The 14,236-nt window shown below is 31.5% G+C and overlaps 1 protein-coding gene across 12 annotated transcripts in view; it reads left to right on the top strand.

The window, feature by feature from the left end:
- Window positions 1–14,236, top strand: part of ZEB1 (zinc finger E-box binding homeobox 1) — a 199,741-nt gene that overhangs the window by 49,839 nt on the left and 135,666 nt on the right. For 5 of the 12 annotated variants that reach the window (XM_081132021.1, XM_081132020.1, XM_081132030.1 and 2 more), the window contains one exon: window positions 10,728–10,870. The exons of the other annotated variants lie outside the window; for them this stretch is intronic. The gene's annotated coding sequence lies outside the window, so the exon portion shown is untranslated. The remainder of the gene's footprint in view (window positions 1–10,727; window positions 10,871–14,236) is intronic. 12 annotated transcript variants of the gene reach the window in all.

Here is a 14,236-nt window from a genome sequence, read left to right as displayed (position 1 = left end):
TCATGCATGACACCTCAACAAAGGATTCCTTTCTATTATAGGTCTATTTTATATTTGTAAACTTAATCATAGATAACACTACTTGTTATTTTACTTACCTTATTAGGAAACAACTGTCTCAAGATAGTCATATATTACATTATCTACTTCTATATATAGTTTGTATAAATATTTTTAAATCTGTAAAAAATATTTTTATCTATACTTTTACTATATCCTTTAGTGTGATATCCTAGTAAAATTTTTAAGAATTAAATAATTTTTGCTAAGTAATTCTTGTTGGAAAGCAACTTCAGGATGAAATTATATTTGACTTTTTCTTTGGCCTATAATTCCATGGCATGCATATATATATATATATACACACACACACGTATATCTATATCTATATATCTATATATATATATGAGAATTTATATATTTGTAGATTAATTTAATTATCACAAGTACAACTTTAATAAATTGTTTTCAGGTGAAATATTTGAATTAAATCTAGAATTAGGTATTTTATAACCTAGTGTGTTTATTTTTGTTTGCAACACAACACTATTTATTTCATTGTAACTTATTAATAATAGTGCCTAAAAGAATTATGCTGTTACTCTACTTAGGCCTTACAAAAACTAGAACCATGGAAATAACACTTAGACCTGAAGCAGAAAATCTGAAATCTAGTTTTTATCCTGTCACTAATAAATGCAGGGATTATAGATACATGAACTTACTAAAATGATGAGGTCATCTTAGCATCTCAGTCTCCTCATTATATATGTGTGTGTGCATTCATGCATATGTGTGTACATATGTATGCACACATATATGTATATATCCCAAATTACTGTTCCAAATTGTAACAAAAAGCTAAAACTTTATTGTTTTTTAATGTCAAAATATAGTAAGTAAAGAATTCTATTCTAAAAAGTATTTTATAGGACGTTTTCAAGTGAAAATACATTATTGATTTTTATATATACTATTTCCAGACTTCTCAAATATTTCTATATAAATTATGTACCATACTTAAACTTCCAAGAGAAATAAAAATTCCTTTAGTCTGTCTAATTTCAAACTGATTTCCTTGTTATAAGATTAACATTTTTAATAAACATTTTCAACAGGTACCAAGTTATATTTTTATATCTTTGGACTAATTTTTTATAAACCAGCTTTAAATAGCTACAGAAGTCTTAGCAACTCTTGTTTGCAACACTATAGAGCATTTCTAGTTTTGCAAATAGTGTCATGAGTTCTCAGATTAATTTACTAATTCATTAAAGAGTGGACTATAGCTTTTTAAGGGAAAAAAACAAAAACAAACATAATTTATGTTTTCTCCTCCACCCTCATTTGCTATAACAAATGATCTTCCTAAATTACTTAAACACCATTTACTCCTACTAAAGAGGAGAGGCATAGTTGGGGGCCACTAGTTGAAGCACCACTATTTTATCCAATTCTGCATTCATGTTGTAGAGGTCTGTGCCCTGATAGGTTTCAAGTCAAGTGAACATTGGGTGGAAAATGCTATATATATCTAACCACAAGAAGTTGGTTGTCTGCCTGTTGAACTATTAGATGCTATTATAGTCTTAACTAGAATAATTTTTCATATAAAAATTAAAGAGTTAAAATAGAAGCCTTTTATAGGCTTAATGGAAGATTTAAGAACACCTGTATTGCGAACTACATTTTAAATGGTAAAGTGTTACAAAGGTATTGAATGCAAACATATTTTTTGGACATAGATAATAACATTTAAATTTGTGAATTTTTTGGAGGAAATACTAACATGCAACCACATAAAAAAAAGACTGAAATTTATAAGAAATAAAATTAACATAAAGAGAACATTTTTCAGAATTTATGCTGTAAAGTAATTTTTTACAAGGGGGGAATAAGTGATGACTGCTCGCTCGTTGGTGGAGGTAGGGGGCATAGGGAAGTGTTCTGGGTTTAAATTTATTTCTGCCATGTACTTATTAGAAATTCATTTAAAATATTAAGAGGAGTATATAAAAACAAATTTATCTGTTGATAAACTTTTATCTGTCACTCATTTGAATACCTGAGTACCTACTAAGTATAAAATATTGTACTGTTTTATACTTAGCACAGTAAGGCTGTAGCACACTCTACCTCCTATTAACTTAGCTGAAACCCATCAGTCTTATTCAGAGGATTATCATTTGGTTAAAGAGGAGTCATTTGAAACATGAGACAATCTTTGAAAATGCAGGCTCAAGTAATATGTACCATTAAAATCAGAAGGCAGCATGAGTTTATTGCGATATGAAGGAGATAAGAAAATATCAAAATAAAATATTTACTTTACATTAGTTCATCGTGATCTGCAAACTGTCCTGTCTTTTATTTTCTAGTTTATTTTGGGGGACAGATTATTTTATTTTTATGAAGTTTTGTTTCCTAAAGTACTGTTGGATTAAAATTTTTCTTTACAAATATACACATACACAGTAACAATATGTGCAAGTCAAATTTAATTTTCAAATTAATCATATAGAATGTGGTCACATATGTGCCAGTCACAGGGCAATCTGTCGTATCTTTTACATCCTTTGTCTAGGTCGTCAGTGTTTGGTATATAAGAGGGTAGTAGGTAACAGCTCTAGTTTTACTTATACTAGTTTATATTTGGATTAATGGATTATGTTCTAGGAGCCTGATTTTTAAAAAATTATATGAAAAATTCAAACATATACAAAAGAAGGGAGACTTGCAGTAAACTCCTTATTTCTATGGCCTAAATTTAGCAATTGGCAAAAATTTGCCATATTTGCCTCATCTACTTCCTCCGTTTTTCTCAAGTATTTTAAAACAGATCCCAGACTTCATCTTTTAACACCTACATTCTTCAGTATGCATCTCTTAAAAAAAGACATTTTCTTATATACCCTTACCTTGTCATATCAAACAAAATAAAGAATAATTCTTTATCATCTGATATTGTTTTCTCTATTCTGCTTCCCCTGTTGGATTAAAAATCTTATTGTACATTTGTTCATTCAGAATCCAAACAAGATTCACACAGCATTTGATTGTTAGGACTGTTCTCTAATTAAAATGTCTTTTCTTTCACTTCACCATTCTGCTTTCTTCTCCCTCTCCCACCCCTGCCCTCCTTCCCTTCTCTTCCTTTCTTATACTTCCTGCACATGACTTATTAAGAGAAACTGGGTAAGCTGTCCCATAGAATTTCCCATTCTAGGTTTTTCTGTTGGCTTGCCTCATTAACTTATCTAACCTCTAAATTTCCTGTAAATTAGAAGTTATTAGACTCAAGTTAAGCATTGATTTTGGTGGTGGGGGAGGGTTGACAGGAATAATTCATACATGGGACTATTCTTTTATACTGCATCACATCAGGGAGCATGTAACGTTTACTGTTTCACTCATAGCAGTGCCCAAATTGATCAGTGGTGACAGTGCAGTCTCTCCACGAAGAGTTTTCCATCAACCTTTCCTTCCATAGTTTCATTCATTGCTAATTGTCTCTGAATCAGTTCTGTCATTAGGGTTTGAAAGATAATGAATCAGCCACCCTTTCCACATTTACTAGTGGGAATTCTTCTATAAAGAAGCTTTTCTCATAAACTGTGGCCATTTGGTTTCCCTGAAATAGTTCAGTCTAGAAAGAAACCTGGTACTTTTAATATCTCTTAAACACCTAGGTTAATATCCAAGAGTAACTTTGCATACAAGGAGCACATAGCATTGCCCATGTAATTGTAGGATTTTTATAAAATATATTTTTTATTTGATTTTTTAGGATAGCTATATATAGTCAGCATGTACAGGGTTGATCATATAGGAGGTGAACACCTTTTCCTGGTCCTACTTGGTCAAGTATTCTGCTTTGTGATGAGTCATTGATAATGAGTTGAGCTTCAAGGAATAGAATTCTTAGGTCAGCAACTGAACATCACCTAGCAGAGTAAAAGCATTTAGGTGGGGATTATTTTATATTGCTAGAATCATAAACTTAAATTCAGTGATGAACAGTCAACATTTTTATTAGATTTATTAGGATAATTGGTTAATAACATATAAATTTCATGTGTACAACTTTATAACATGACATGTATACACTATTGTGTGCTCATCACCTGAAGTCTAGTCTCCTTCAGATGTCATATATTTGACCACCTTTACCTTCTTTGTCCTCTTCCCAACCCTCTTTCCCTCTGGTAACCACCATTTTGTTGTCTGTACGTAAGAGTTTTGGGTATTTTTTTTAATTCCCTTTTGTTTTATATCCCACGTATGAGTGAAATCATATGGTTCTTGTCTTTCTCTGACATTTCATTTAGCATAATACTCTCAATATCCATCCATGTTGTCACAAATGGTAATATTTCATCTTTTCTATGGCTGAGTAGTATTCCATTACATACTACATGTACCACATCGTTTTATTATTAGTTTATTCAGTAATCACTACTAACTTCGTTTTATTTAATACTGTTAATGAACAAAACCTGAAGAAGAAATAAAACCATAATACTTTTTTAAAATATGTTTTTATTGATTTTAGAGAAGGGAGAGGGAGAGAGAGATAGAAACATTGATGAGAAACATTGATTGGCTGCTTCCTATACACTGCTTACTGGAGAACGAGCCCACAACCTGGGTACATGCCCTGACTGGGAATCGAACCAGGGACCTCCTGGTGCTGGGGTCTATGCTCAACCACTGAGCCACACTGGCCGGGCAATATTTTATTTTTAGATGATATGATTAGTTAAGGAAATCTATGGCAGTCAACTTTAAAACCATTTATAAACAACAAAAATTTAATAACAAAGTGCTGTATATACCACATCTTTAGACAAGCTAAAAAGACATAATGGGAAAAGAACCCACTCAGAATTGTAACAAACAAAATAAGTGCTTAGCAGTGAATTGAGGAAGATGTTAGACCTTTGGGGAAAAACCATTAATATATTGGAAAACATTTTTTAAGATTCAAATAAATGGAGAGAAACTGTTTCTGAATCATGAGAGTATTGGCAAGTTATTTGAATATAAGTAATTTTATGGACATTTAGGTTTACTTCTAACTTTTAAAATTTCTAGTGATTTATTTTATAAGGATTCTATAATGAGGGGTAGTCTCTCCCTACTGCATATCAGAAACATTTTTTTTTTAATCCTCACTTGAGGGTATGTGTTTATTGATTTTTAGAGAGAGAGGAAGGGGAAGAAAGAGAGAAAGAGAAACATCGATTGGTAGCTTGCCTTATGCTCCTTGACCAGGGATTGAACCCACAACCTGGGTATGTACCCTGACTAGGAATTGAACCCACAACCTTTTTGGTGCACAGGACAACATTCCAACCAGCTGAGCCACTCAGCCAGGGCACATAGCAGAAACATTTTAAAGCAATGGTGTCTAAACAGTGGTAATGATACAGAAATAGATGTGCAGCCAGGATACTAGAAGGGAACTCTCTACGTTTCAGAGGTTTAAATATAAATTTTCCTTGAAACACAGACTTTTTGGTCAGAGTCAAAAGAAAGGTCCTTCATCCTGTGACTTATGCAAACTCCTGTACCTGACTTAAGACCTTATGTTTTTTTGCCTCTGCTTGCATGCCACCCTGATTTCTGTCAATGTCAAATGCAGATGTGAAATCAGCTCCTTTACTTTTACTAATTTCAAAAATTAATTTAGCATTATATGAGTTTAAAGACTGAGTAGGTGATAAAACCAGCACATTTTTTTTCTTACTCTTTGAGTAAGACATCACTGTCCACATTCATGTTCTTCTTCTACTCACACACTTTCCTAAATTAATACAGTTGCCTTCTTAAGGGGAATTCTGAAAAGAAAACTTACTTTCCATCTTGTAAAAACATGGATTACTGGAGCATTATGAGGAATACAAAATTAATCCCATCTTTATATAAACACCTTAATATGTCATAGAATATTCTTTCCTAAAGGAGAGGCCACTTTCAGGATATTCATTCAGTAGTATTAGATAGTAGCATTCAGTGGTACGACTTCAATACTGATTAGATGAATAAATATTTTCATTCTTCTTTACACAGCTTTAGGAATTTTTTTTAAAGTAGAATAGAAAATACTTTTGCATCTCATATTTGAAGCATTAGTAGAACTCACTAAAGTAAACATGTACTTGAATATTAAAAATTTTTGTTGGACCAAAATAGTATAATTAAAAGGATTACAGAAAATTGTGGAAAATATCTACATCAAATGTTACAAAGAAAATAATACTAGCTGTAACATTTTATAGTATTGCAGAATATGCAAATTTAGAATCAAGACCTAATATATAAATAAGAAAAATATAACAGTTAAGATTTGAAAATAAAGAAATATAAATAATAAAAAGTATGAGGGAAAACATTTACTCATGCACTTATTATAAGTTACAAAATAAAATGACTTTGAGAAACAGTTTTTTCATTCCTTTAAAGGAGCCAAATTTTTAGAAAGGAAATCTAACATTCTCAAGATAAGTAGTGATACCAAACTTTTGGAAAGAAATACAGGAATATATGATGAGAGACATAGTAATGTACAAATATTTCACTTGTAGGAGTTTAGGATATAAATATTTTGCTAATTATAAATCATATATGTAGAAAAATGCTCAATTTAGAGACTAATATAGAACATTAATGTAAAATATATTATCTTAAATGATTATTTTTGAAGACTCTAGAACAATTGTCCAATAGAATTTTCTGTGTTAATGGAAGTATTTTGTAATTTACACTGTCCAATAATGGTAGCTATTAGTCACATGTGGCTACTGAGCACTTGAAATGTGGCTAAGGAAACTGAGGAACTGAATTTTAAATTTTATTTAACATTATTTAGATTTAAATACTCACATGGAGCTAGTGGCCACAGTATTGAACAGTGCAGTTCTTAAAATATGGAGAAATATAAAGTGTAAATGAAAATAAATTCATAAGTTTATGTGCCATGACTACAGTCATATAAATACCTGTATGTACATATAAATGATATAATTAAAATATATGTGTTAATATTGAAGGAAATAGGTGATTTAAAAAAAATACTATTTAAAAGATCAAATGAAAACATGGAACACACTGACAAATCTCAGAGGGAAGAGGGGTGGAGGATGGGAAGAGATTAATCAAAGAACTTATATGTATATACACATAGCCCATGAACACAGATAATAGGGTGGTAAAGGCCTGGGCAGGGCGGGAACCAGGTGGTGGGGGACAATGAGGAGAAAAAAAGGGGGACATCTATAATACTCTCAACAATAAAAATAATAAAATTAAAAAAAAAAAATGAAACAACAACAAAAGATCAAAGTGAAAATAATGCAGCACTCCAGCACTGCACTGTTCAATATGGTGGCCACTAGTTGGATGTGGCAATTTAAATTTAAATTAAGTAAAATTTAAAATTTAGTGCCTCAGAGGGCTAAGAGACAACCTTATCACAAGAGTTAAAGAAATCCAGAGTGGAAAGGTTGTGTAAACAAGCCTTATTAACGCCTTTATTAATTTACTACCCAAGCCCAAACTCTTTAGATTCCTCACTAATGGATACCCAAACCTTGCTTAGATTCCTTTCTAATGAGCATTAACTTTCTTTTGTCCTTTCAGTTTCTTACGTCTTTATTGTTTGTCTAAAAAGTATAAAAAGCTGCCCTGTTCAGTCATCTGTTTGAGCCTCATTTTATGATCCAAGTATCATGTTATGATTCTTCTGTACACACATATTAAATTGTTTTATCTCCTGTTAAAAAAATTTTTATCCAGTCACACTAGCCACATTTCAGGTGTTCAACAGTCACACATGGCTAATGTTCACTCTTTGGACAGTGTCTGCTCTGAACTTTTATACAATCATAAAAATTCTGTTGTACAGTGCTGCAAAAATAACTGATAAAAGGAATATACTGAAACAAATCATTGATAATTTTAGTCGATAATTTTTAAGGACACAAATGAATTAAAACTGGAAATTAGATTCATCAAAAAAGTGTACGGAACAGTACCATAAGACCTTGCACTTGTGACCTAGATTAGAACTTCATAAAGTATGGGCAACAGACTAGCACTGGTTATATCAGTCCATGAATAATGCTTACTCAGTTTCACCATTTGTTTACAAACTCTGTATTTTTATAACAAGGTGATATTTCTGTGTCATCCAAGCACATCACCTATCTTATCTCACTGAGGGATAGACTGGTCTGATTATTAAAAAACTGCTGAGAGAATTCTATGTACTATGAGCAGCAGTCCACGAACATGGGTCCACAATGGAAATAAAAACAGTCCTTCACTACAGACAGTATGAGAAACATTGGTCACGATGAAAAAGAGAAAATAGATTGCTCAGGACAGTTTTGTAAGGAACTTAAATTAGTTGTTAATATAGCTTAATAATCTGTACTTGCAAGTGAAGTTAAAAATTGAATACTAAATCTCTGAAAGTGGTAAACTTAGCCTTCATCCCTCCTGCTAGTGGAAATGAGGCAAAAGATTCATTATCTACCAATGTGAGTCAGAATTTTAAAGGAGTTCCAGTCAGTGCCTCTATCTGGGGAATTTGTTTCCTTTTTCACCCTCCTGGGCCTGGAAGATTCAACCATCTAGTGGAATCTTTTTCTTTTAGCAAAATTTCCAATTTTGTGGCTTTCTTTACCCTTTTTAATCTCCTTTGGCATATTGTTGCACTTAGTTCTTTGGAACTGTTTTCATCCCTTACCCCCAAAGTTAGTTTCAGAGGCTTGCAAAATGTCCCAGATAGGAAAATTGTTTTAAATTAAGTGAGCTTCTGAAGTTTTGTCTTAAAATCTCTTCCTTTTTTCACATTTTAAGCCTGATTCCCTGATATAAGATATTAAATTGAATTATTTGTTCAAGTTTTTTACTACTATAATCAAGGCATGATTTATGAGCTAAAGCATTATTTTAATGATATGGGGTAAGCATACATTCTAAATTTACTACTTGTTTTCTTATTGTGATTTTGGCTCTATATTACATGGTTGTCTATACTTCGAAATGAAATGCTCCATATACCCAGTGTTCAGGTTTTTTTGAGGACTGATTCTACTTTGTAGAATTTGAGGTCAAATGGAATCAAGTACTTTGTAACAGTTCTGATTTTAGTGGCCATACATTTTTATTAAAATATATTATACATACTCAGTCCTTTATCAATACTATTGATTTATCTGTTACTGATTTCAGCATTTCTTCTTTTTTTCCCTAATTTATCAAATTTGGAAAGAGTTGGAAAACAGTTGGAGGAAATCAATCTCTGTTTTTAGTAATAGTCTGTAAGTTACAGAAAAATAAATGAATAGTATTCAGCATTTCTTGTTAAATTTTGTGTTTTTTAAGATTGAAAAAATGTACATATTTATAAAAAAATAAATATGAAAACCATACTGATAGAATGTTATCTTCTGATTCCAGTTTACTATTATGGTAATGATTTACTTTACTTAGGCAGAATTATAGATATAGATAACCATATTATCACTTGGTTTATGTAGACCTACTTTTCAAAAGATGAGAAATAATTGATACTAAAATATTAAGAAGAAATGTTACATTTTATCTATCTTAAATTCTTATCCTTATATTTGATGTTTGATAATGCATTTGTGTGTGATTTCCTGATATTAATGTATTTTATTTCTTTTCTGAAATTTGGGTTATAATATTTCTATAGCATTTTCTCATAAATATTTTATGATATAGCATTTTAAAAACATATTATTAAGTTTTTAAATATGTGATTAAAGGTTGATATTGTTAATACTATTTTTATATACTATTTTCAAATTTCTCAAAACATTTATAGGCTTCTAATTTTTTAATTTTTATTTATTGAGTTTTAAAAAGAGAGAGAAACATTGAATTGTTGTTCCACTTATTTATGCGTTCATTGGTTGATTCTTCTGTGTGCCCTGACCCGGGATCAAACCACAACTTTGGTGTATTGAGTTGATGCTCTAACCAACTGAGTTACCTGGCCCAGGGCTAATTGTTTTATTTTATGCAAGTTTTGACCTTGAGAATATTGACTAATTGGTTAATATTCTTTCTATCACTTTTTTTTTAGTGCTTACTATGAGCCAGGAACTAGTTGAGGCTCTGTAAATAAATATTTTTTTAATAAACAAAAATCCATTTCCTCTGGGAGCTTACATTATAGTAGGTTACTTCATATATGATTCTGTGACATTTAACACAACTCAAAGGGCTACTTTTCTTTTGTTAAGAAATGCATATGTCATTATAGTATTTGGAAATTTAGAGATACAGAGAGAGCTGGGATAAAATTTCTCCGAGCTCTGTTTAGCTCATTGCTTTTTAATGAGTTTAGCTTTACTAATTTTTAAATGGAATTTACAACTGTCACAATTTGGCCACCCAAAATTTGTCCATGTTTTTCTTAACTTCCCTGGGGTAGTTAATTCAGTGCTGGGGTAGCAGTTGAACTAGTCAGTCATTTTAGATTTGGGGTTTAAAAAGTAATATTTGAAGCATACAGCATTATTTAAGGAAGTTAACTTTTTTTTTGAAAGAAGAGAATGTGATTTTTTTGAATACTCATGATTTTATCTGATTTATTTTCTTCACAACCTACTTTCTGTAATATGGATAGATGAACTTGAACCAAATGGTATAATCTCAGTATAATCTTTTACTCTTCTTTCCTCCTTCAGGAAAATCTTAAAACTTCCACCACAAGAGGATTAAAAAGAGGTTCCTCCTGCACCAAGAAAGATCTGCAGATCTTTTTCAGTGTTCTTGGAGGTGTGGGTGTGAGAACTTGATCAGTTTGTGTCAACCACCTTGTTCTCTAAAGGTAAGCACTATGTAGTGAGTGCACACTCATGGGCCCAAGCTCCTAATGCAGGACTGGTTTTGGAATGCTCCATGGAGGGTTTGAGACGATCAGACTTTCTCACAGAAGGGGGCCTAGGCAGCCACTTGTGGGCAGAACATCACATACATCTATCAAGAGATGGTTTTCATTGTTTAGAAGTGAAGCATGTCTTTGAGATGTATGGATGTTTTTGTTTTGTTTTTTTAAATCCCAGTTATAGCAAACCTTGTCTTTTAGTTCATTGTGCATCTTAAATAAGTTTAGTAAATGTTGTGGTTGATCTCTCATCAAGAACTTTCTTGGATATCTTGAAATTTGCATTTAAGAATTTTGAAATAGTGACAGCATTTAAGAAATCTGGTGACTTACTAGCTTAAATTTATATAACTAGCTTTGAAGAATTGCTTTTCATTATCTTTCTGAAGCTATCAGTCCCCTAAACCATATTTAATCTGTATTAAGCTTCAGAAAGTATAGAAGCAAAGGCTTTTAAAATCTCTATTAGGTATATTATCATAAAATTTCTTATGCCAGATCCTAATTGAAAAAAATATCACTTAGAATCAGCAGCTTTTTTCCTATCTTACAACTTTTTCATGTCTTCAGGAACTGAAGAATATGTACATTGATTTCACCAGGGAAACCTAATGAAGAATAAATTAATGGCTTAGCTTTACTTTAATCTCTAACATCAGAAAACCTTATGTTCTTTTGTACAGTTTATTGACAGCTCTCAAAATGACCAATTCTAACTTAAATCATTATTTGATTAGGAGCATGTTGATTTTGAAAATGTCATCAATATTAAAAGTAGGTTAGTATTAGCTAAGACTAACTTTGGCTGTCACCAAGAGACTAAATGGCTAACAAAATGTTTCAGGTTATAATCACCAGAATACTGTGGTATTGACAGAAGGACTTAAATTAAATCTTTCCAGGTGATCTTGGGAACTTTAGTGTTCTACAAGATGTGAAATTCTTATGAAAAATTAAATTTGGGAGAAATCTGCTGATTTTTGTCTGGCAGCCCTATCTTTGTTAATGATTAATTTTATTGTGTTTTCAAAACAATTGTTCTTCCAATATTTGTATAATAAAAGATATTAAGGAGGGAAAAACCCTTTGTGCTTGCATTAGAATGAGAAAAATTACAACCTTTTTTGAAAAAACCTTGAGAATCAGTTTACTTTTTTGTATATTAATAGTTGGGGAGTTAGAACTATTCTTGCTTATTGTAACTGCAGGCAGCGTTAAAATATTTAAATCTTCAAAGTAGAAATGATATAAGTTATATTAGTGAAGAAATAAAGATTACTGGATATTTATAATTTCTCTATGTAATTTTTGAATTATTTGTGAGAGCATGTTAAATATTTTTAATCTTTACAATAGCCTGAAACAGAATGGATGAATGCCTTCACTCTTTCAGCCATTTGAGAAAAAAAATTGAATCAAAAGCTAAACCTACTGAAAATGTAAGGGAGATATAAAAATAAACAGATTATTATTTCTTACCTAAACTAAAGCTTTATTATAACTGAATTTTTAAAATGTAAAAATACTGCCCCTTTTAAAAATGAGCTTTGTCTTAGCATAGTATTGGCAACATAGTTTGTAAAAAGAAAAAATTATTTCACCATTCTAAAAGTAGTGCTGTAATTTAAATCTGTTAGTAGTATGGATATATAAAATGGGGACCACTGGGATCTAAAGTATCAAAAGTTAGATCTTTTCGCACCAGTTCTTATTGATAACTTATATCACCTCAACTCATAGTAGTCAACAAAATAAAGTATTGTTCTATGATTTTGATGATATAGAAGAGTGAAAACCCAACACAATGGTACTGAAGGATTCTTCCATTGAAACTAGTATCTGAGAGATTTTTTTAATATATATACCTAGACATACTTAATTATGCACACATATACATACCAGTGCTTGTTTATTTTTAAAGGATCATAGCCAATCCATGGAAACAGTCACTACTTGGAATTTAGTTTCATTGGTATGCTCACGTTCCCTACCTACTCTTAATAGCTAGAGGGAGGTGAGAGAGGCAGCCCTGTTTGCCAATATTAATTTTTTAGGGAAGGAACAAGGAAATTCTAGCTCAACCCTCTCCTTGTAGTCATGTAGACCAGCACTGTCTGTAAAAATATAATGCAAGCTACACATACAAGCTACATATATAATTTTAATGTTATTTTGTAGCCACATTAAAAAAGTAAAAAGAAACAGGCAAAATTAATTTTAATTACATTTTATTTAACCTAGTATATCTAAATATTATTTCAACATATAATCAGTATAAAAGTTTATGAAATGCGCTTTTTTAAATACTGGGCATTCAAAATCTAGTGTATATTTTAGACTTTGAAAGCATTTCATATTGGACTAACTAGCCACATTTTAAGTGCTCATAGCCACATGTGACTAGTACCTGTCTTATTAAACAGTGCAAATATAGACCAAGAGTGGAGCTCCCATTTTAGCATCATCCATGCTAAAGTCCACTGGGTATCCCTCTGAACCCCCTTGGTTTAGAGGGTCCAGATTTAGCAGAAGACAAACAACAACAACAAAAACCCCAGGACACCCAGTTTAATTTGAATTTCAGTGAAATAACAAATAATAGTGTAGTGTAATTATGTTTCATGCTATATTTGGAACATACTTATAAAAATGATTTATCTGAAATGCAAATTTAACTGATTGTCTAGTATTTTATCGGGCAATCCTACCCTGGAAACTTGTAGAACTAGGACATAAAGAATCTCTTCCTCTGTGAGGAGGATTTTGATAACCCTCTGAAAATCAGTATGCAAACCAGAAACTGTGGCCCATTTCTTCCTAAATCTCTAAGATGTTTAAGACAGAAGAAGAGGCTAACAAAACAGAGACTCAATTCTTACATATTTAAACATTTTAAATCTAAATTATTACATTAAGTTGTAAGGCTTATGAAATTTTATAAAATGAATGATTAGTTACTTGAGTTTATAAAAATATGCATTGTCTGGTAGCACAATGCTAGTATCACATCTTCTGAAAAACAATTCACCCTTGGTGATAATTTCAGCAGTTTTCAGGATCCTGGCTATTTCAAGTTATTTTCCTACCATTGGTTACCACTGCCATTGTCACATAACTTTCAGGTTGGCAAGCATTACACAAAATATATTGCTGAGTGCCAGGATAAGGCTTACTTTGCAAGTATCTAAGTACTTGTATTCTCTGCTCTGGTGTTGACCATGGGATCCTAACCCAGTCATCAACCAGTCAGTTCTCATACCAGTATCTCTAATTCCTCTTAAGGGCTCTTTCACAGAGAAACAGCTTTCC

Source organism: Miniopterus schreibersii (assembly GCF_964146895.1).
Source record: "Miniopterus schreibersii genome assembly, chromosome: 1".
Classification (NCBI taxonomy): Eukaryota; Metazoa; Chordata; class Mammalia; order Chiroptera; family Miniopteridae; genus Miniopterus; species Miniopterus schreibersii.
Note: the sequence above shows the minus strand (reverse complement) of the source record. Positions and strands in the feature narration are given on the sequence as shown.